We start from the raw sequence: 25,533 nt of genomic DNA, 5'->3' as shown, positions 1-25,533 counted from the left end.
TCGAGCCAGATAGAGCCAGACAGAGTCAGAGAGTCTGTGTACTCCATAGAAGGCTTGAGAGGTTCAAGCAAACTCCTCGGCATAGGCCTGTCATACTACTGTGTCCATTAGAGGTCGAATTTCTATAAGGAGAGTCTGTGCACTCCATTCCTACTGACTTTTATCTGTTTAGTGAGACTCGAATTGGGCTCACTATTGTAAAAACCCTGCTTGAAAACATAATAGAGAGGCCACCACTACGAGCTGGACCAGGAGACGTAGCCCAGGAGCATTGGGTGAACTCCTTATTAAACTTGTTGTCTTACATGTTTCCCTGTTATGTTTTCTCTAATTACCTTAGTGTCTGTGTATTTTGCAATTTTATCGATCCATTGCATAAAGTAACATAGGCATATCTATGCACATGAGTCTGTAATACCTTTAATTCTTTGTCCTTGATAAATTCCAAATCAAGTGGTATCAGAGCTCTAGGTTACTAAGGTTAGACAAGTTTGTGCTGGATTTTGTTGTTGAATGCTAACTAGATCAAAGCTTAAATTAGGAGAAGGAGAGTTGGCTGAAACTAACCCGAAAATTGGAAGAGTCTATTCTAAGAGGAAAATGTCAGAAGAAAATCCCTTGGAATCAGACCCCTAGTTCATGCATAGTTTTATGACCATGAGATCCATGGTGGAGGAAATGTATAGGGAATTTAAGAAAAATAGAGATGAAGATTCATCAAACTCCAAACAAGACAAAGGAGTAGAAGAATTTCTCCTCCATGACCACTCTAAAGGCAAAGGGAAAGAAGAAAAATTTCTCACACCTCCTAATAGCCCTGAAAATAAAAAGAAGACATCTTTGATGAAATTAGATGTTAAATTTGATTTACCAATATATGATGGAGAGTTGAATGCAAAGAAGCTGGATAATTGGATAAAACAGATTAATGTTTATTGCAGAGTGCAGAGCATTGATTCAGACAAGAGAAAGATTCAGCTGGCCAGCCTATGCCTTGGAGGCACTGTCTTGGTATGGTGGGAAGGTAGGACACAAGCTAACATGAAGAAGCATGGTAAGATTCTTTTTGTCTGGAGTGAATTTGTTTCTGCAATTAAAAAGCAATTCTATCCACTAGCCTACATGCAACAAGCCATGATGAGCTGGCAAACTCTTCGACAACTGAAAGGGCAAAGTGTACAAGGTTACATCCAAGAATTTAAGAAAAGAGCTTTGATTCTAGGAATTTCTTTAGATTCACCTGAGACTGTTGAAGTATATAGGTGGTCTACATAGCTACATGACGCACACTATCCTCATGTTTAATCCCACTAGCATAAATGAGGTATCCGTTCAGGCTACGCATCTAGAAGCTAGAGGTAAGAATGGGAACCCAGAAGTTGGGGGATCATCCAAACCCACTGCAAGCAAAAAATAAGGAGAAAAGAAAACAAAAATGGAAAGAGAGGAAGACAAACACTGTACAGAAAAACAAGTCTTCATGCACTCACTGTAAGAAGGATGGGCATGATGATGAACACTGCTGGATTCTGCATCCGAAGTTGAAACCTAAGAAGTTTGAGGGCAAGAAGAAGAAGACTATTGCAGCTATTCAAAAGGATTTGGGGTTAGACTCAGGAGATGAAGCAACAATCGCAGCCACAGGTATAAAAGGTAAAAATTCTGAAGCATCTACTAGTAATTCTGCACAATCTATTGATAATGAAGAAAATGAGAGAAAAAGACATGAGCTTTTTCATATTCGAGTTATTTCCAATCATCAAAAGATTGATACTTTGTTTGATAGTGGCTCACAAGTAAATTTAATTTCTGAAGCAATTGTAAAGAAGTTGGGATTACTAACCACACCTCACAAGAAACCATATCCATTAGGTTGGTTATGTGATAAAGCAAAGCTACAAGTGACTAGACAATGTAAACTTAAGTTTTCTTTTGGGTCAGTATTTGTAGATGAGGTTGAGTTAGATATAGTTCCTTTGGATATATGTGGAATTGTTTTAGGAAGTCCTTACTTGTATGATAGAAAAGCTATTTTCTATAGAGCTGAGAACAAGTATCTACTCGTTAAAGATGGAATCGAATATATTGTAAGAGCTCATAAACTCAAGAATAATTATACTCTCATAAACTCAAGGCAGATGAAACGAATTGTAACTTCATGCAAACAATTTTTACTGATGGTTGTAAAGGAAAAGAAACCTGATAAAGCCAATGTATTTGAGGGCTGTGATGCTAAACAATAGGCTGATTTAGAAAAAGTTGTTTCAGAATATGATATATTGTTTTAAGAACCTAAAGGTCTGTCGCCCAAAAAGGAAATAGTGCATGATATTAATTTGCAGCAAGATGCTCCATTGCCTAACATCGGAATGTACAGGTTTTCCGCTTTAGAGAATGCAGAAATCAAGAAGCAGGTACAAGAGCTGCTCAAGAAGGGGTTCATCAGACCTAGCACATCACCATGTGGGTCTCCAATTATTTTGGTGAGAAAGAAAGATGGCTCGTGGAGAATGTGCATTGATTACCGAGCACTGAATAAGATAACGATAAAAAATCATTATCCCCTTCCTCGCATAGATGATCTATTAAATCAGTTGAAAGAAGCTGTTTATTTTTCCAAGTTAGACTTGCATAGTGGCTATCATTAGGTCAGAGTTGCAGAGCAAGATGCATGGAAAACTGCTTTCAAAACAAAGCAAGGATTGTATGTGTGGCTGGTTATGCCTTTTGGCTTAACTAATGCTCCTGCTACTTTCATGAGAGTAATGAATGATGTACTTAAACTTTTTCTTGATGATTTTGTTATTGTATATCTGGATGACATTCTTATATTCAACAAAACGCGGGAAGAACATTTAAAGCATGTTAAGCAGACTCTAGATGTTTTGAAAAGAGAAAATATTTATGTTAAACTCTCAAAATGTGAATTTGGCAAAACATCTTTGAATTATTTGGGACATATAGTAGGGGGTGATGAATTGAAGATAGATCCCTCTAAGGTTACAGTCATTGTAAACTGACCTAAACCCAAATCTACTACAGAAGTTAGAAGCTTCTTAGGAGCAATACAATATTGGAGAAACTTTATTTCTAACTTTTGCTTAATTGCAGCTCCCTTCATGCTTTAATAGGATTGAACAAGGTGTTTCAGTGGGGAGGCAAACAGCAGAAAGCCTTCGACACCTTGAAAGAAAAGATTAGTACAACACAATGTTACTTGGGAGCGGGAGCGGAAGCGGGGAGCGGGAGCGGAAGCGGGAGCGGGAGCGACCATTTTCAGAAGCTCCCGGTTTGGGAGCGAATCCCGGAGCGATTTTTTAAAAATATATATATTTTTTATATTTTTTAATTTTTGATACATATATGTCAACAAAAACATGTAGAATGATGAATTAGATATAAAAAACATAAAAAAGCATAGATTGAACCATATAACAACAATCATCTAGAAGTTATAATCTTCATCAACCACGTCCGCAAGTTAGTAACATAGTAACATACAACATATTGAGTCTCATGATTCATCAATCTTAAAGTTTCAAGCTTTCAAAATTCAATATATAACATTTATCATCATTGATCACCAAAGTTGTACTTGTAAGCTAAGTGTAACCATTACAACAAATAATATCTAACATGAAATGAAATGTTATAAAATAAATTGAAATGAAACAACTTTCAACTTTCATGAAGCATCATATTCATAATTCATTACTAATGAGTTATAATTGCCAACTTCAAACTTAAATTGTCATATATTGTTTAAAAAAATATCATAATAAATATGAAAGAGTCAATAGTTATAAAAGCTATTAGAAACTAGAGAAGAGAAGTAAATCTATTATCTATTTCTTATGCTTGGGCCTCTTCCCACCACGAGAAATGTCTAATTTTTTAGTCTTGTTGCAAAATCAGGATCTTTGTCATTAATATCACCCTCCAAGCATTAATATCCAGAGGTATCTTTGTCATTACCTTTGTATCTGTATAGGGATCTTTGTCATTAATATCACCCTCTAAGCATTAACATAAGATAGAAAAAGCATAGCATGTCAAGTCAAGATTTTGTTTGAGTGATGCGTACATTTTTAGAAGGGTCATGATAGAGGAGTTCGACAACCAATGTCACTAACATCAAGGTACATAGAGGGATTGGTACTCTTGATTAAATATGAGTTCCATACCCTAATACATGACAAAATTCAATGGAAACATTGCAATCCCCCAATCCTGAAATCCTGAAAAACTGATAAGTCTGCTGGATTTTGAATGAAATCTAAAATTCTACTTTCTCCATATGAAATCCAATGAGGACGAAACCACTCTCAAACATCCTGAGTCATTTCATGGTAATGTTAAAAATTTAAGTAAAAGGATGAAAATGAAAATTAAAGAAAATGTCACTTTTACTTTAAGAATTTAACATTACCATGAATAGCATATCAATACTAGGGCCTAGACTTGATCATTAAGTTGCCCCACTCAAAAACTATTTGTTTCTTTCAAAAAAAATTGCATTTCGAACATTACTACAAAAAAAAAAATGCAAAAAAGGCAAAACGCTCCCGAAAACGCTCCCGAAAAGGCAGGGAGCGAATTTTTTTTTAGGGAGCGCGCTCCCGAAATCGGGAGCGATTTTGGGAGCGCGCTCCCGACCCGCTCCCGCCCGGAGCGCGGATCGGGAGCGGGAGCGAGGGGGGGGGGGGCGCTCCCCCGCAACACTGGTACAACACCAGTACTAACACTGCCCAATCTTCAAAGACCATTTGAGATTGAAACAGATGCCAATGACTATGCCATGGGAGTAGTGTTGATGCAGCATGGTAAACCCATATGTTATCATTCTGAGACATTTAATTCTGCAGTAGTTAACTATCCCACATATGATAAAGAATTGTATGCATTAGTATAGAGTGTGAAAAAGTGGAAACATTACTTAATGGGCAAAGAGACAGTTATACATACTGATCATCAACCACTTCAATATCTACACTCCCAAACTAAGTTGTAGCAATCAAGACACTATAGATGGATGGGTTTTCTACAATAGTTTCATTTAGTCATCAGATATAAAAAGGGCATACACAATAAAGTTGCAAATATGTTGTCTAGGCCAACTATAAATGCATCTACTATACTTAAGCATAATTTAGTACTGCATGAAAGTTACATTGAACAATATGCTCAAGATATAGATTTTAAATATGTATGTACAACTTTAAGTCAAGGCAAACGAGTAGAAGAATTGGATTATCATGTTAAGGACCAACTCTTGTATCATTTTAGGAAGTTATGCATTCCACAAACTGAAAGAATAAAGATAATTCGAGAAGCACACACTTCTCTAATATCGGGTCACTTTGGTGTAAGTAAAACAGTTGCACAACTGCAAAGATTTTGTTATTGGCCAAAAATAAATGAGACGGTTTCTAGATATGTAAGAGGGTGTACCATGAGTGCTAAAAGCAAGCCCAGCAATAGAAAATTGGGCTTGTACACTCCACTACCAGTTCCTTCTCATCCTTGGGAAAGTGTTTCCATGGACTTTGTTGGAGAACTGCTTAAATCTAGGAAAGGTCATGACTATTTATATGTTTTTGTGAATAGGTTCAACAAAATGTGTATTTTAATACCTTGTAACAAACAGATTACAGCGGAACAAACTGCAAAGTTGTTCTTTCAGCATGTATGGGTTCATTTTGGATTACCCACTTCCATAATATTTGATTGAGATACCTGATTTGTTGGGAAATTTTGGTCAAGTTTGTGGGAATTGATGGACACCAGGCTGAAGAAGAGCACAACTTTTCATCCGCAAACAGATGGCCAAACAGAAGTGTTCAACATGACAGTGATCCAGTTGCTCAGAGGCTATTGGAGCAAGTATCCCAAACTTTGGGATGAACATTTATGTCATGTGCAGCATGCTTACAACTGAGCTAAACATTCTTCTACATAGAGATCTCCTTTCGAGACCTGTTTTGGTTTCACACCAAGGTCTCCCTTGGATTTTGTCTTTGGTAAAGACATAGCAGTTGATGGACACAGTGATGTGGACAAGGCAACCAAGTTCATTGAACAAATCCAAGAGATTCACCAGGCAGTACAGGAACAACTGGAAAAGAGCCAAGCCAAGTACAAGGCAAGGCATGACAAGCATCGGATGGAGCATAGTTTCCAAGTTGGTGATCAAGTCTGGCTGTATATCAGCAAAGACAGAATGCAAGGTGAAGGTAAGAAGCTGAAGCCAATAAGGTATGGACCTTTCAAGATACTTGAGAAAATTGGTGAGAATGCTTTTCGCCTTGATCTACCAGCTTACATGCACATCTACTCAGTTGTTAATGCAGACAGCTTGAGACTATTTGAACCTTCATTAATCGAAGATCCCGAAGAGTAGAGTCAATTGCCTTCTATTGATGATCTGTTGCCTGAATATCTTAATGAATTGCAGGAAGATACAGTTTTGGACAGGAAGGTAAGAACTACGCGCAGAGGGGATGTTGAATACCTCAGGATTGGACTCAAAGGTTCAAAGCCAAGCAGTGCGAAATGGATAGAAATTGAGCAAGCGAGGAAGCAATACCCTCACTTGATTGATGCTTAAAAAAAAAACCAACTTTTGGTGGTCCAAAAGCTTTTTCAGTGGGAAGGCCGTGATCCGAATTGGATCCTAAACACTCTCTAAGTTTTCATGACTGTTTCAAATTATGCCAAAAGATTCAAGTCTTAGAAAAATCAAAGCTATCAGAAGGAATCCTCGTAACAGTTGCAGTTGTGGCCAGAGTGGAGAAACGAGGACTTCGGTCGAGCGCGCATACTGTTGGCCCATGGTAACGTGTGCTAGTGCAAACTAGCAAAACCAGAGGCCAAATCAAGAAACCGGGGTGGTTTCTAATACGCGATTAACGCTTCAACACTTTAGCGTTAATCGCATATCGTAGGGCGTCCCCTTCAGTGAAGGAAAGCCCCGAAGCGCCTGGACCCAAAGTCGCTATAAAATTCGGAAAAACTTAAAAAGTAATGCATTCGGTTCCGTAGCACAGGATTCCACAAATCGGCAGGATATCAGAAGGCCTCGAGGCGGTAAGCAGTTTTGACTGAGTCCTTCCCGATGCCACACATCGAGCGACACGCGTCTGGCGGATGAGAGAGAAAACTGCCCACATCGGACGGGTAAACATCATGCAACTTGTCCGCCCGATATGAAGGACGACCGTAGGATCTGGGGGCCCCAGATCAACGACGGAGATGCGTCCCGATGACTGACCGGATTTGACAAGTCAAAAAGCAAGATGATAGGGGATTTGAAGTCCAACATGGATGATGAGTTGGCAAATGATTCATGTTTCGCGAGCGATCTTGAAGCAAATAGAATTAATGGCCATTGAAAAATGATTTAAGGAATCTGACACCCAGTTCGTTAGGAAACAGGTGGCCACCTCCCTGGAAAGCATTACCCAATGATGATGACGTAGAGCAGAGGAATTTGAATGGACAGAGGTAAGGAAACTAGAAGGTCAGGAAGCGAAAACGAATAGTCAAAAGAACAGACTGGCTTTAAAGCCATGACTTGACAGAAGCAGAAGAACAACACAAGAAGGCAGATAGCTAAGAGCAGGAAACAGAGGGTAGAAGCTGAGTTGACTTGAAGGCAACATCGAGCCAGACAAAGCCAGAGAGAGTCAGAGAGTCTATGTACTCCATAGAAGGCTTGAGAGGTTCAAGCAAACTCCTCGACATAGGCCTGTCATACTACTATGACCATCAGAGATCGAATTTTAGTAAGGAGAGTCTGTGCACTCCATTCCTATTGAATTTTATCTGTTTAGTGAGATTCGAATTGAGCTCACTGTTGTAAAAACCCTGCTTGAAAACATAATAGAGAGGCCACCACTGAGAAATGGACTAGGAGACGTAGCCTAGAAGCATTGGGTGAACTCCTTATTAAACTTGTTGTCTTACATGTTTTCCTGTTATGTTTTCTCTAACTGCCTCAGTGTCTGTGTATTTTGCAATCTTATCGATCCATTGCATAAAGTAGCATAGGCACATCCATGCACATGAGTCTGTAATACCTTTAATTCTTTGTCCTAGATAAATTCTAGATCAGGTGATAGTGGGCCATAGATCCATATTTCTCTTAACCTAGCAAGTGCCCATTCAGACCCCTGCTAGTTTGAGCGGTAACAGACCCAATTGACACATGTGGACCCGGATGGGAAAAGTGATGAATGATGTTAAAATGAGCCGAGGGGAATGATGTATATGGTGTCAAGAAGCGGAACCATGCAACCAAAATCAGATTTTCCTATGTAGTTCTAGCCCTAAAGCTAATGGCCAGTAAAGGAGATCCCACGATACTAGGATACAAAGCTAACTACCGAATCTGCCAGAGGAGACAAGAGTACAAACCTAGCCCGCTCTTTCCGCCAAATCCCCTCACCAATCCATGCCCAAAAGTGTCCATGATAAGCAAACAAAATTACTCAACTAAACCAATGAAAAGTCATACCTTTGAGGTCAGGAGTGTTAATTTTTGCAACTGCGGATAAATTCCACCTTGGACAACTCAAATGACCGAGATGATGATTGGATTAGATTCCTCTTTTCAAGAGGACCAACATTGACCTAAAGATCACCTTATTTGGACAAGCGAAAGTTGGTTTTTGAATTTATTTATTCACTCATGTATATTGGGTTAGGTCAGCCCTAAGCACATGTTAAATTGGACAGGTTGGCCTCAACCCCAAGTGGACCCTCATGAAATCCTATAAATAGAAGAGACCTCAATCTCATTTGGACACATTGATCAAGCCATCTTCTCTTCTCTTATTGTCTTGGTTTGCACAGGTCTGTCGGAGGAAAGTTCGTGCAAGGGTCCGAAATCTCAGGGATGAAGCTCGCACTGATCTAGGGTTTTCTGATTCCTGGACGCTGGCACAGAACTGGGCATTTTAGTCCCTGGACGTTGGCACACAGTGGTCAAGACAACGTCTAGAGAGCCCTAGACGCTAGCACAGAAGCCTATGGGAGCATCCAGGGTTTCAAAGGCAGATCTGGAGGTGTTGGTCCCTGGACGCTCACACAAAGTGGTCTAGATAGCGTCCATGTTGTTTTGGACGCACGCATAGTAACTGGAAGAGAGCGTCTGGGGGTTTGGAGCAGATTTGGTGGGTTGGTCCTCGGACGCACACACATAATGGTTTAGGGAGCGCCCGGGCTACCATAGACGCTGGCATACAGTTCATAGAGAGTGTCCAAGATTGTTATAGATGCTCGTGCAACTCCTCCCTGCGTCCAAGACTCAAAGATGAAATTTCAATATTCCGAAGTTTTCGCTAAGTGTTCAAGACAGTGACAACAATATCCAACAGTTGACTACAGTTAGTGACATCACATTACAACCATCAGAATGAGGGTTTTGATTATAAGCATGATTAGATTTGTTTCATGGATATCATAGTTGTTTTGTTGCATAGATAAAGTTATGGATCATTGTACTCTTTTTTGCTGTATCATTTGATGATGATCTAAGAAGAAGAAGATTTGCAAGGGTTTTCCCCATAGTGGGTTTTTGAATATTCCTAATCTGGAATCCCTACTACAGCAAACTGATGTTTCTTCTCCTACTTGGTTAAACCATGCAAGTTATTTACTGTGTTCTACGGTAAATATCGAAGCAAATACATCTGCAACCTTCACTTAATTTACATATATGCGGAAACAAAACACTGAGCAAGAAAGAAAAATACAACACATTGGACACAATTAGTTTTGGACAAATAGTCCCTGGAAAAACCCAATGCGGGAAAGATGGTGCAACAACTCTGAGGGTTTATTATTATTAAGCAGTAGTTCTAAATACAACTCTGGATGCCCTTCCGGTAATCTAATTACAGAGAAAAATACATTGGCAGAAAACTTAGTGAGATTACCTCACTTCACCCGGAAAATCTGTCTGATCTGGCAATTGAACTGACTATCCCCAGCTACAACTGCGCTGCCCCTTCGCAGTAACTGTGTGGGCTTGCGTGGAGCTCTCTGAGGCTCTGCGTCAGCTCTGCACTAGGTCTCACTACCTCCTAGAGCTCTGACGTCAACCTTCCCCGCTGATTTGGCAGGTCCCCGACTAGTTTCGGATTTCTGCAGTAAGACAACTCTTCCTCTGTGCTGGCCCTTCTGGCACTAAGTCAAGCACTGCGTGGGCGCCCCTGGCCCAGCGTCAGTCCTCCCTGGGTCTGCGCTGCCTCCACTGGTGTATCTCTGCCTCTCTGTTGAGTATTTGGGGTTCCAGAGAAGATCCTCCCAGGGTTGCGGGGGAGCGGCCCGTCCCCCTCAAACCCGCTGCCGAATTGCCTAGGGAGCACGCTCCCAAAATCACTCCCGTAGTGAGTGAATCCGGGAGCGAAATTTTCGCTCCCTAGCCTTTTTTGCAATTTTTTTTTTTGTAGGAATATTCCAAATGCAATTTTTTTCAAAGAAATAAAGAATTTTAGTGGGGCAGCCTAATTATCAAGCCTATGGCCCTAGTATTGATATGCGATTCATGGTAATGTTAAATTCTTAAAGTAAAATTGACATTCTCCTTAATATTCATTTTCATCCTTTTACTTAAATTTTTAACATTACCATGAAATGACTCAGGATGTTTGAGAGTGGTTCCAACCTCATTGGATTTCATATGGAGAAAGTAGAATTTTAAATCTCATTCAAAATCCAATAGACTTATTAGTTATTCAAGATTTCAAAATTGGGGGGATTGCAGTGTTTCCATTGGACTTTGTCATGTATTAGGGTATGTAACTCGTATTTAATCAAGAGCACCAATCCCTCTATGTACCTTGATCTTAGTGACACTGGTTGTCAAACTCCTCTATCATGACCCTACTAAAAATGTAACCATCCTTGAAACAAAATCTTGACTTGACATGCTATGTTTTTTTGTATCTTATGTTAATGAGGGTGATATTAATGACAAAGATCTTGATTTTCCAACAAGACTAAAAAATTAGACGTTTCTCATGGTGACAAGAGGCCCAAGCATTAGCAATAGATAATAAATTTACTTGTCTTTTCTAGTTTCTAGTAGTTTTTATAATTGTTGACTCTTTCATATTTATTATGATATTTTTTGTAAACAATATATTACAATTTAAGTTTGAAGTTTGAAGTTGTCAATTATAACTCATTGGTAATGAATTATGAATATGATGCTTTGTGAAAGTTGAAAGTTGTTTCATTCATTTCATTTTATAACATTTCATTTCATGTTAGATATTATTTGTTGTAATGGTTACACTTAGCTTACAAGTACAACTTTGGTGATCAAAATGATGATAAATGTTATATATTGAATTTTGAAAGCTTGAAACTTTAAGATTGAGAAATCATGAGACTCAATATGTTGTATGTTACTAACTTGTGGACATGGTTGATGAAGATTATAACTTCTAGATGATTGATGTTATATGATTCAATCTACATTTTTATTCTTTTTATATCTAATTCATCACTCTACATGCTTTTGTTGACATATATGCATCAAAATATTAAAAAAAATATATTATATAAAAATTCGCTCCCAAACTGGGAGCTTCTGAAAATGTCACTCCCGCTCCCGTAACCGCTCACGCTCCCGCTCCCTGTTTTCGCTCCCACTCCCAAGTAACCTTGGATCTTCCAACCCAACTATCCCTGACTCTTTGCTGCAAGAAATCTCCTCAATCGATTTTTTCTCTTGAGAACTTCTCACTTCAGAAAATCGATTTTCTCTCTCTTTATGTGTTTGTCAAATGACCCTCAAGCCCCTTCTTATATCTTCCTGTTGGACAACCAACGACCTAGATTAAAACACAATCAAAGGCTCATATCGTTTTGACTTGATCCATGACTTTTTCTAGAAGTTTCAACCCTGATTAGATTAATACCCATTAATATTTTAATTTTCCTAAGTTTAAAATTAGGAACCTCATTAAAAATATTAATTATTATAATAAAATCACTTATAGGTGGAATTTCTCAAAACGCTTTCTGGGTTCTTTGGAATACTGTGCCCAAGCCTCCCTACAAAATCTGAGGCTTAGAGCACATCCGATGCTACCCCAAATCAACAGGGTTTTTCCTTGGTCTCGGACCAATCCTGGTGTCTCTATGTGTGTGCATGTTTTTCTTCTATTGTTCCTTTATGTTCTGCTGCATTGATGATGATGATGTTGTTCTTTCTATATAATTGCATATGCTGATGAATAATGGTGTAGATCTGAATAATGTAATGATGATATGGGGTGAACTTAATGTATTAATGAAAAAATGCAATTATCAAAGCAAAGAACAATGTGGCCCTATGAAAAATTAACAATGAGGCCCACCTTCAAACATACGATCATAATCTAATTAAGACAATTTCCCTTAGAAAAATAAACTGGACTTAGAGATCATTTATCCTTTTGTGTTCGTAGCCTCACTGACACCTCTTGAGACTAGAACATTTGTCTGAGCTACATAAACTAACACTCCCTTTTAGCAAGGAAGGTGTTCCCCATAACACCCAACTTATCTCTAAAGAAGGTGAATCTTGCCTTCCCCAAGGCCTTTGTTAGGATGTCTGCTACTTGTTGATCTGTAGGTACATATTGTAGCTGAACTGTCCCACGCTATACACAATCCTTGATGAAATGATATCTGATGGCTATATGCTTAGACCTATTATGAAACACCAGATTTTCAGATAGTCTGATGTAACTCTAATGGTCGCAGTGTATCACTGTTGTCTCCACCCTCTGACCAAACAAGGCTACAACATCTTTCGAAGCAAAATGGCCTTGCATGTCGCCATGCTAGTTGCTATATACTCCACTTCTGTAGAGCTCAATGTCACGGACTTCAACTTCTTGTTGTACCGAGAGACAAGTCCCAATCCCATGCTGAAGCAACACCCTGAAGTGCTCTTCCTGTCCATTGTACTACCTGCCCAGTATGCATCAGTAAAACCCATCAATTTGACACTATCACCTCGAGTATATTTGATTCCATACTCGACTATACCTCGCAAATAACTCAACACTTGCTTTGCTGCTATCCAATGCATCCTCTTCGGTTCAACCATGAACTGACTCTGGGAGTTTACAGCAAAGGATATATTTGGCTCGGCGTTGACCAAATACATAAGAGAGCCAATCAACTGCCTGTATAATGTGGGGTCCACGTCCTTATCCATAGATGTGTCTACCTTCATCCAATTGGTTATCCATAGATGTATCTACCTTCCATCTTGAATCTCCTCAAGATCTTGATTCAGGATTTCCCTTGTGCAACGAAAATATCCCCATCTGATTGCCACACCTCCATGCCTAGAAAGTAGTGCATTAACCCCGAGTCTTTCATCTCGAACTCCGCTGCAAGGTCCCCCTTGCATTCTTCTATAAGCCCCAATGATCCTATCAAAAACAAGTCATCCACATATAGGACGAGAATGAGTACCTCACCCCCAACCATCAAATAGTAGAGGTTCACATCTGCCTCACTCTTCACGAAGCCCATCCCTTGCAAGTATCTGTCGATGCGCTCATACCACGCCCTGGGAGCCTGCTTGAGCCCGTACAAAGCTCTCTTCAATTTGCACACGTGGGTCTCGTTGTTGTGTGCTACAAATCCTTCTAGTTGTTCAATGTACACTTCCTCTTCCAATTCACCATTAAGGAACGTTGTCTTGACATCCATCTGATGGATCTGCCATCCCATCTGTGCTGCAAGTGATATCACGACCCTAATGGAAGTATACCTGGCCACAGGAGCAAATGTCTCCTTGTAATCTATCCCCTCCTTTTGAGAGAATCCCTTGGCCACAAACCTTGCCTTGTATTTCTCGATAATACCATTTGCACTGTGCTTGATCTTATAGATCTAGTGTGATCCAACTATCGCCTTGTCTGTCGGTCTAGGCACCACCTCCCAAACATCGTTCTACATCATTGAGGTGTACTCAACCATTGCATCTTGCCACACCTATTGCTGCGCGGCCTTCTGATAGTTGGAAGGCTCACTATCCATGATTTGACTGCTGATTTGGGGTAGCATCGGATGTGCTCTAGCCACGAAATTTGGTGGAGAGGTTGGGGCACATGAGATCTCCAATACCCAGAAAGGGTTTGGGCAAATTCTACACAGATTAGGAGATATTAAAATAATTAATATTTTTAATGGAGTCCCTAAGTCTAAACTTAGGGAAAATTAAATATTAATGTTTATTAATATGAATCTGTGTTAGAAGGGTCCAAAAGACATGGATCAAGCCAGATCTAATCTTAGCCGTTGATTAGGGACTTAATCTCGGCCGTTGATATGTCAACAAGAAAAGTATAAGAGGAGGCTTGAGGGTCACTTGGAGAACACACCAGATGATCAGTCATTCTATTCTCTAGAGCGAGGTTTGCTAAGAGAGATAGAATCAGTGATCGGGAGAGCAGCTGAGAGGCATTGAGTACAGAGAAACAGAGAAGGCAGAGATTGTGCCGGGAGAGCAATGCAGCAGCCAAGGAGGGTGACACAGAGCCAGCAAGGGCTCACGCAGGGCCACGTAGAGGCAGCCAAGTGCTGCGCAGAGCACCAGAGGGGCCAGTGCAACTGACGCAAAGGCTCCCAGAGCTGACGTAGGGCCTCCTGGGGCTGACGTAGGGCCAGCGTGAGACAGAGAGGGGCTGACATAGTCCAGTTTGGGCAGACGCTGGCGTTGTAGAGCAGTTTTGTGCTGAGGAGTTGTCGGAAGGATTTTTCGGCATTTCAGCCAGGAGATTTCTCTCAAATTGTGAGGTATAGCTGCTAAGGAAATTCTCTGTTGGGTAGGCCAGTCTCGGCACCCAGATTGTACTTTGATATTTCTTAATAAGAAAACCCTCAGATAGCTGCACCAGTTTTCTCGCATTGGGTTTTTCCGTGGACATTGGTCCAAAAATAATGGTGTCATGTGGTATGTTTGTTCTTGTTTCTTTTAGTTGCTGATCTGTAATATGTTGAGCATGCACTGACGTTTATTTTCAGTATTTACTTTGTAAATAACTTGTTAAAGAAAAATAACAAGTAGGTAGCAATAAATAAGAAAAAGTGCATGAAGGGTTTCTAAATTAAGTAAACTTAGAAACTTCAACATGGCATCAGAGCATGATTGCAGATTACAGGAGGACTAAGAGAAATTAGCCGAGTGGAGCAATAGCAGCAGAAAACAGCTGTCCCGAGGTGACAAAAGCTGTTTCTAGTAGCGCAGAGGCCAAGAAGTGTGATGCAGAGCCAACTTGAGCCACACAGAAGAAACTGGGAGCTGTGCAGAGCCTTAGAGAGGCCAGCGTTGCTAACGTAGAGGGCCAGAGGGTTGACGCAGGGCATCCTAGGGCTGACGCAGATCCATCTGGGGTGACACAGAGCCAAAGTGAGACAGAGAGGGGCTACGCAGTTCACAAAGAGGCAGTTCCTAGAGTCTAGAAGGCTACAAAAATATTGTAGAGTGGAGCTGGTGAGGTACTGTAGTCAGAACAGTACTTGACAGAGCAGGGCCAGAGGAGTTGTTACCAAGGGTTTCTAGTCGAGGAACCTAGATCAGCAGTGCAGTTGCACAAGACGATCAGAGTAGGGTGCATCTCGACAAGCGGCAGAAGGATTTCCAGGAGGGAATCAGGACTTAGAGGGAGTCCAGAAGAAAATTTCCAGATGGGAAGTAGAGACTCGGAGGAGTCGAATAGAGAACTTCCAGGAGGGAAGTAGAGGAGCGTCATGGCACTACACGGGGTAAGAGACCAGGATAGACTGGACAGAGCTTCGAACTTCGGAGTTTGAAAGGCCAGAATGTTGTCAGTGCTTGACAGGAATCGTGTCAAGAACTTTGCCTTGAAGGTTATAGCTATCCTAGTCGACCCCAATGATAACGACAAGTACGAAGAGGCGATGACAAGGGCCAAGTGCATTATCCTTGACGGGGTCAAGGATCATGTGGTACCACATATAGTCGAGAAGGAAACGACAGTTGAGATGTGGGAGGCTCTCAGGAACCTGTACCAACATACTTCTGTGCAGAGAAGAATGCTGCTTGAGAACCAGATGAGGTTGTATCAGATGAAGAAGGGTTAATCGATTGACACCTTCCTCGGAGGACTGACTGAAATCCGAGACTAGTTGACTGCTATAGGAGTGACACCGGATTAGGAGCTTATGGTGAGGACAACCCTGAATGCTGTCTTAGAAGATTGGGAAGTGTTTGTCCAGAGTATCCTGCGCAAAGGAACTCTCCTACCTTGGGATGAAATGTGGGCAGCTCTTTGCCAGGAAGAGATCAGATGGCAGTCAAAGACAGGTAGCAGCAGCAAAGGGATCAAGGTCAAGGAGGAGGAGGAGGATGTGGCCCTAGCATCCGAGGGAAAGCGGGAGAAGTGGAAAAAGAAAGATCTCTCGAAGATCAAAGCTTCCACTATGGGGAGATGGGTCATTATATGACCCAGTGCTTAAGGAAGAAGAGTAAGGGAGAGTCTTCCGAGACTAAGGCAGTGCCACTATGGGCAGAGAAGGAAGTTTTGACAGATGATGACTATGCCATGAGTGTGCAGGCACCACTTGAGCAGAAGTGCGGAGACATCAAGCTGTAGTCAGGTGGGCTATAGGCGATGAGGGGCAGGATCCTTGAGGTACCCAGCCTCTTGGATTAGACCTTGCTACGAGAGCCCCGATGAGGAGTAGTAGGACTGGCTGAGTGGGTAGAGACGGATGTGGATGGAGTGACAGAGAGAGTTACAGTACTGGAGTCCCAAGACAACATAGAGCTAGCAGGCTGCAACAGTGCGAGAGGCACAGAAGTGTTGCACCAGTGCAGTAAGGCACAAAGAGGTGTGCAACGATGCGAGATGCAGGGAGTTGATGCAGCAGCGCAGAGGTCAGAGAGGGAGCACTTGTCAGCGGTAGAGGGAGCTTCAGTATCAGAGGGTGTTTCTAGCCCAATAGGGAGGTCAGTTGGGAGATCAGTTACTTACTTCTCAGGTCGTCCCCAATACATCTGAATACCTCCTCTGACCAAAACTGTAATGGAAAACCCCATGTACCAGCGGTTCTGTGGGTTTCTAGGAAAACGTGCAAGCAACTAACGGAGCAGACGCCTTCGTGGCTGTAGTAGTTTGCAGCATGATGCAGCATGATGTGAGGAGGTGCAGTGCGGATGTAGTGCTAGGAGAGAGGACCAGTAGCAGCACAGATGCAGATGGAGCTGTCGTACAGATGCAACAGTGGCAGTGGCAGAACCATGGGCAACAATATAGGAGGAAATAGTGCAGAGGATGTTGGGCAGGAAGGCCTAGCATCAGCACAGGTACCGATGCCGGATGATCAGAGTAATACTCAGTGAGGAGTATTGCTAGAGCACAGTCCTCACTATGAGGGAGTGTTGATTTGGGGTAGCATCAGATGTCCTCTAGCCACGAAATTTGGTGGAGAGGTTGGGGGACATGAGATCTCCAATACCCAGAAAGGGTTTGGGCAGATTCTAAACAGATCATGAGATATTAAAATAATCAATATTTTTAATGGAGTCCCCAAGTCTAAACTTAGGGAAAATAAAATATTATTGTATATTAATAGGAATCTGTGTTAGAAGGGTCCAAAAGACATGGATCAAGCCAGATCTAATCTTAGCCGTTGATATGTCAACAGGAAAAGGATAAGAGGAGGCTTGAGGGTCACTTGGAGAACACATCAAATGATCAGTCATTCTATTCTCTAGAGCGGGTTTTGCTAAGAGAGATAGAATCAGTGATCAGGAGAGCAACTGAGGGGCATTGAGTACAAAGAAACAAAGAAGGCAGAGATTGTGTCGGGAGAGCAGCGTAGCAGCCAAGGAGGGTGACACAGAGCCAACAAGGGGTCACGCAGGGCGACACAGAGGCAGCCAAGTGCTGCGCAGAGCACCAGGGGGGCCAGCGCAGTTAACGCAGAGGCTCCCAGAGCTGACGTAGGGCCTCTTGGGGTTGACGCAGGCCTAGAAAGGCTGACGGGCCAGCTTGAGACAGAGAGGGTTGATGCAGTCTAGTTTGCGCAGATGCTGGGATTACAGGGCAGTTTTGTGCTGAGGAGCTGCCGGAAGGATTTTCCGGGATTTCAACCAAGAGATTTCTCTCAAACTGCGAGGTATAGCTACTAAGGAAATTCTCTATTGGGTAGGCCAGTCTCAGCATCCATATTGTATTCTGATATTGCTTAATAAGAAAACCCTCAGATAGCTGCACCGGTTTTACCACATTGGGCTTTTCCGGGGACATTGATCCAAAAATAATGGTTTCATGTGGTGTGTTTGTTCTTGTTTCTTTTAGTTGTTGATCTGTAATATGTTGAGCATGCACTGGTGTTTATTTTTAGTATTTACTTTGTAGATAACTTGTTAAAGAAAAATAACAAGTAGGTAGAAATAAATAAGAAAAAGTGCATGAAGGGTTTCTAAACGAAGTAAACTTAGAAACTTCAACACTGACTCACCAATGCCATGTAGCCAGTGTACTTATCTGGTTGTCTCCGCTCTCTCCTATCGTCCTAGGAGTCCCCACAAACTCTTGAGCATCCCTAAGTGTCTATTGAACCTCTTGGTTTCTCCTGCCAACTGTAGAAGGTGGAATTTGGACTTCCACATCCTCCTGATGCATCTCTCGGATCCATTGCATCTGTACCTAAGCTTGTGTTCGTACTAGTAAGTTGTAATTGTACTTGTACTATCTTGTACTTGATTATGCTATTCTACCCTTGGAGCTTCTGCTTATTGCTCGTTACAATCAACTATTGCTGGAAAACCTTTTGACCTTCGATATGCCTTGTCCTCCATGAATTAATCATCTCTCTTGACAATTATCCTCTTGGTCCTTGGAATAAATATCTGGTATGCCTTTGAGGTCTCACTGTACCCAACAAAGTACCCCCTTTCTATAGTCTGATCCAACTTGGAACGTGTCTCCCTTGGAATGTGACAATAAGCCAAGTTGTCGAATATTCTAAAGTGGTTGAAATCTGGCTTCTTCCTTATTAACGCATCCTCCGACATCATCTTTCCCAATGTCTTATGTGGGACCTTGTTCTGAATATATACTGCAGTATTGCATGCCTCTACCCATAAGTAATGTAGAATATCCTAGTCATACAACATGGCCCTCATTGCCTCTGATATGGCACAGTTATTTCTCTCAACAACCCCATTCTGTTGCGGGTTGTAAGGAACTGTCCACTCCCTCTTGATGCCCTCTATGGTACAGAACTCCTGGAATGCTTTTCTTGTGTACTCGCCTCCATTATCTGATTGAAGAATCCTTATCTTCCTGCCTGTCGAATTCTCCACAAGAACTTTTTACTCTTGGAAGCGACTAAAGGCCTCATCCTTGGTCTTCAAGAAGTAAATCCAGGTCTTCTTGGTGTAATCATCAATAAAGATAACAAATTTTCGTACCCACTCGGAGACTGTGTCAACATCGCACCACATATATCAGAATGAATCAAATCAAGAACACCTTTGGATCCAATGTCACTCCTTGGAAAAACTGCCTTAGCAAACTTGCCCAATACACATCCCTTGCACACATCATCGTGCTTCATGCTCACCTCTGGAACACTTGCCACTATCTCTTAGAGCAACTTAAGTGCCCCATGATGGATATGGCCCATCCTCCTATGCCAAAGCTCTCCCTGATCTCTTAGATCATTGCTGCTCACTAGTGCCTTTGGAGTATCCATTTGCAACCTGTAAAGTTTGTCGCTCCTAACTCCAATTACTATGGGTGACTTTCACTCTTGGTGCTTAATCAACATCTTCTGCACTCTAAACAATACATTGTACCCCTTATCTTGTAGGATAGAAACGAAAATCAAGTTTATCCGCATTCGTAGCACATGCAACACATTATGGATAGGAATCGTTTTACCAGACTCCCTTTGAAATAGGACTGACCCTCTCCCAACTACATTACCCTTGGACTTATTAGTTATTACCGTTCTCAATTTGGAATCTTATTTCCTCCTCCTTGTAGCTAGATAAGTTCTCTCTAACTCCTATCACATGGAATGAGGCCCCACTGTCTATATACCAAATACCTTGTGAGGTTGAGCTAGTCAAGCAAGATATGAGTGCGAACTCCTGTTCCATCTGGCTGGAAAGCTCATTTGCATTAGCTAAAGCTGTTGTCTGCTTCTTGCCTTTCTTGTCACCTTTCTTCCTCTGTAGGAAATCTCTGACATAGTGGTAAAATTCGTGACAACTATAGCACTTCACCTTTGAAAGGTCCTTCTTATTGTCCCCCTTGGAGTTGGACAATTTGTTAGATCCCTTTTTTACTTTGTTCTTTCTTGCAAGAGCCATGTTTTCTTGTTCTCCCTCACCCTTCTGTCTAGTGTTGCTGGTGCCATTGATGAGACTCCTCCTAAGTTCTTCCTAGGTAAAATATGACCATAGTCTTTCCCAAGATGGGAGATCTTGTCTTCCTATAATAACTTGTATGAAGACATCCCAATCCTTAGTAAACCCATTGAGGGTTGTTCTGATGAGCTCATCATCCTCAATTTTCTCACTAACACCTACCAATTCCTCCTTGACACATTTCACCTTGGTAAGGTAAGATACAACAGTTTCACCCTTGTTCTATTTCGTGCTTCGAAGTTTCTCCCTTAGGATCAAATTCATGTTCACACTGGAATCTTGATAGAGTTTACAAACTGCATCCCACATCTTCTTCCTCGTATCTTCATCTGCTATATGAGGCATGATGTGATCCTTGACCCCATCTAGAATAATGTGCCTAGTTTTGGCATCTTCCTTCTTGTAGGTGAGGAGTTGTGTTGCATCTGTCGATATACTTACAACACTGTTCACATATTCCTTGAGACCATTTGCCTCCAAGATCAACAAGATTCTAGATTTCCATATGCCAAAGATGCTCCCTCTAGTCCGTCCTAATCCTGTAAACCAACTGTTGACCACTACGTGTCAATGACCCATAGCAGTACACCCCCTTTTTTCTCAAAGGGATAACGCCTGATCGATGTGTCAGTGCCGTCCAACTATCATCATTAGCCTGAATTCCAAGATGTTATGTAAACCCATTCTGCATGTGTATAATGTAAATAAGCTCAGCACACTCGTGTCATGTATGTAACGACTTGGGTAAACCTACCTTTCTAGTGATGATCTCCATTCTAGGAGGTTTTTCGTCTCACCAATTCATTTCCGGATGGTCGACAAAGTTTTCCCTCCAGTTTTACCCCAAAGCTGGAATGAATTTTGTTGCTAGGACCTTAGGTGAGTCCTAGTGTTCTAGGTTGAGTCTATGTAAAAGTAATTTGGGAATAATCCTAACTATTTGGTTAGAATATTTTATTACAAATTGCTTGGTCTGCTGGATTATACTTGTGTCGCAGAAATGGGTATCTGTGAGGGTCTATTACAAATGGGTTTTCCCCTTTGTGATGTAAAAAAATATGAAAATCATGATGTAAAGTGTCTTGGGGGATGAAAAATTAATTTATCTCTTCATAGGTTAATTAGTTAAATTTGCTAGCCCAAAAATAATTAAAATCCTAAACCGGAAATTTAATTATTTCTAAGTCTTGGGTAAAATTAAATTTTCCATAGGTAAAATTCGTCGGTCCTAAAAAATGAAATTTTAAGAGGTCCAAGGGCTAAGGTAAATTAATTATTTTGATAAATTTTAAACCTTTGATCCCTTGGGTTATGTCAAAGTCAAATTTTTGGGGAAATTAACTAAAAAATTTAATTTTTGAGTTAATTAAATTGCATTTAAATGAAAATTTTGGATTTCCTCAAAAAATTAAATACTTGTCCATTAAATTAAATACTTGGTCAAAGTCCTTTATGACCCAGAAAAATACTTGTCAGAGCTTTTCCAATTTAGGGCAAGTAGTTGTATTAATTTTCAATTACGGACTTGCTGAAGAATAATAAAACCCTCATCTGCAGAACTAGATTTCCCCAAATTAGGGTTTTTCTAGGGACAATTTGTCGAAAAATCTTGGTGTCTATCTTATGTGTTTTTCTCAGTTTCTGCGGTTTATTAATTGGTGAATATTGCAGTAGTGTTTTTATTTAGAATTTGCAGTAAATTAATTTGTTGGGACAAATAATCTATTAAAAGATGGGAGAATAATTACTAGATTAATTGCAATAGAATTTTCACATGGTATTAGACCACATCTAAAGCACAAAATATCAGTTCAGGGTGCAACAGAGAAAGCCAAGTATTTATAAAAGTCAAATCGATTTGTTCCATATTTACTTGGGGTTTGCTTATTTTCTGAGGGTTTCAAAAAATTGGCTTTAGTTGGTGTTGTCGCACAAAGTGTCTAGGCACCATGACAATGCTCAATGTAAGGGTTGTCACTCTAATCCTTACTCTGTTTAGACTCTCTCCTAGACAAGTCAAGGGGGGGTAGTCCCTAGGGTGAATGAATGAGGGCAGCTCTAAGAGACTTAAGGATAAACAACTTGTAGTATATAGAACAAGTCTTGATTAACCGAGATGAATAGATCAAACAATTAAGACAAATACAATACAACCACAAGATAGAAATGATTTTAGACGAGTGCCTTAATATTCAATTAACCGTAAACTAACTGAAAACATGTTATCCAAAGCAATTTATAAATGTGATGAAAGTGATGATCATGAACGATTAAATGTAAATGCCCAACACTTTATTATGCAAGATATTCTAGCAATTAAATACCATGAAGAGCTATGGAATTTAACTGCTAAGCAATGATTCTAGATTTAAAATGATTTCCTTCAATAACCCAGATCTAGAAAAAATTATCTCTCTTATAGTCAATCTTCATATATGATTCTAAAACATTAATCACTCTTGACTATAGAGAAATTCATTCCACAAAGATCTTCCTTTAAAGTTTTATACTTAACACAAAAAGACACCAAGGAACTTAGATTAGAATTTAATTATCCCTTAGGCAAATTTTTAATGTGCTAAGCTTATGAAGCAATTTTAATGTGGCAAAAATTAAAAAATCAAGAGGAGAGGATCTCCTCAAGCCCTAAAGGACTTTGGCTGGGTCATAAAGGACTTTGACCAAGGGAGATGGATACGTTCACCTTTGAAGCCAGAAAGACTTGGCTACTAGAAGGACGTGGCTAGGTCATAAAGGACTTTGACTAGAAAGGTGTACAGGGGAAAATTATAGGATACATTCACCTCTGAAGCCTGAAACACTTGGCTAGGTCTATAAGAGTTGAACGTCCGAGGGAAATTATAGGATTGGACAGATCTTCTCCTTAGAAGCTTAAAGAACTTGGATATGTTGACTGAAGGAGATAGATGTAATTCACCTTTGAAGCCATAAGGACTTGGCTACCAGTGGGATTTGGCTAGGTCATAAAGGACTTTGACCAGAAAGGTGAATGGTCCAAAGTAAATTCTTTCTTGAGAAGCTAGAAAAAACTTGGATGCCAGAAGGACTTGGCTAGGTCATGACCAGAAGAGATTGATACATTTGCCTAAGTAGCCATAGAGGACTTTGGCCAAAAGCCTGGATGCTTACGTACATATGAGCGAGTTACATTGCCCAGTCCAGGATGGAGTTATCTATAGACATGCATCAACATAACAAGCTCATAAACTCTTTGGAAAGGGAAAGGGGACATCGTCAAAATTTCCCTCTTAAACCACAATTCAACAAAGAGAGACCTCCTAAAAATAATCCTTTCGTTGGAAGCAATGTTTTACAACAAAGTGTACCCAACACCCTTGCCTTGACCAATATGATTGGCCATGAGGGGACCTCTTGGTGTCAAACATTCAATGAATTTCATAGTTGTTGACCACATTTTGTCAACAGTCCAAGGAAGCAGAATGCCAAGGCGTGAATTTTTTTTTTTCAAAGTCAAAATCATCTGCCAACATTATGTTATCATTGTAAATCCAATTTCTGCAAGTTGTATTGTAAATGATGATAGTATGACCGTTTAATTATGTAATAACACCTAGGTAAGCCTCTGATTCTGGTGACGAATTTCATCCTAGGAGGTTTTTTAATCAACAAAGTTTTTCGTCCAGCTTAAACCCCAAAGCTAGGGTGGAATTCATTGACAAAGTCTTAGGTGAGTCCTAGTGTTATATCGACTCTCTGTAAAAGTGGTTTGGGAATAATTTAGCATATTTGGCTAAATTATTTTATTACAAATTACTTGGTCTATACTAGATCATATTGTGTCGTAGAATTGGGTACAGTCATGAGGTTCTATATATAAATGTGTATTTCCCTTTGAGGGTTGAATTAAATGTAATATCTGATGTAAAAAAAATATTTTAGTGCATGGTCCCTCATACTTAGACATCATGGCTAAAATATTTGAGGATGAAAATATATATATATATATATATATATATATATATATATATTTGTAAACATTGTAGAACTCTATGTATTAACTATTTTCAAAAGTTTTTACATCCATAACCTCCGGTTAGTCACCTACCCGAAGGAAACCAGGTGACCACCAGTCAGCATTAAAACCATTCCAAAATTTGAATAAGTTCATGAGAATCCATCCACTGTTTCTATAATGACTGTCTCTATTATTGACACTAAAGATCAAAACAGACCTGCTTATGTCCTTCATCTAAATCAAAAATCAAAGACAAAACTAGTAGGATCACTAGACTAGTCCTCATCAAAGGATGCTATATGAACTAAAGCCTTTGCATTAGGATTTAAAGCCTTTGCCCCAGGGCTTGGTAGCTCATGTCCCTGTGCCAGTTTCCATTTGATCTCTGTCAGAGTCTGTTCGATCCTTCCCAGTGCGAGATTGTTCCTGTAAGTATGGATCTATATGGTCGCTATATCCTTGAGAATTTCTGCCCGGATTGGGTCCTTCTCCTTGCTACTTTCCTGTTTGTCTAGAACTTCTCCTTCCATGTGTTCATGGTGAAGAGTCATAGCCTAGGCTACGACGTGTTTCATGATCCAGTATTGCTGTAGGGTCTTTTTGAACAACGATTGCCTGCCATTTGTTGTCCTCGGGTCCTGCAGCATTCCTTCCCATTCTTCCATGGGTATGTCTCTGCACCTGAGGTTGTTTCTTAAATCTCGCTCCCAGCTCCAAATCTGGTCTCTAACCTCCTTCGGGTTCCTTTCCATGTAGGAGTCTATGATCTTCTTCATTTGAGCTCCGTCGGGCTTCCTGCACTTTTTCTTTCCCTGACTGCTGGTGCCTTCTTCTTTCTTGACGGTCCTCTTGCTTCTCCTGGGGGCCATTCTTCTTTCCGCTTGGCCTTTAACACTCTTTTCCTGTTGCTCTTTGTTCTGTTTCCCGGTCTTGCCCTGTTCTGATGCGAGACCTATCACAGAGTAAACACAAATGTCAGTCTTATCATTTAAGTTTACATTATTATCCGTGGATTTTCTCCCCCCCACCTCTTATTTCCAATCCTCTGGTTTCCCACCCTCTATGTTTCTGACCTCTGGCTTCCTCCCCTACTTTGCTTGGCTTTGGTCTTAAT

The 25,533-nt window shown here is 40.6% G+C and overlaps 1 protein-coding gene across 1 annotated transcript in view; it reads left to right on the top strand.

The window, feature by feature from the left end:
- LOC149148901 (tropinone reductase homolog At5g06060-like) overlaps positions 1–25,533 on the top strand; it is a 250,140-nt gene that overhangs the window by 118,401 nt on the left and 106,206 nt on the right. The gene's annotated exons all lie outside the window — the stretch shown is intronic.

This window comes from Pinus tabuliformis, chromosome 9 (assembly GCF_031772625.1).
Source record: "Pinus tabuliformis cultivar Carrire ecotype Pingquan chromosome 9, CPIR1, whole genome shotgun sequence".
In the NCBI taxonomy this organism is placed as follows: domain Eukaryota; kingdom Viridiplantae; phylum Streptophyta; class Pinopsida; order Pinales; family Pinaceae; genus Pinus; species Pinus tabuliformis.
This window is presented reverse-complemented; position numbering and strand designations above follow the sequence as displayed.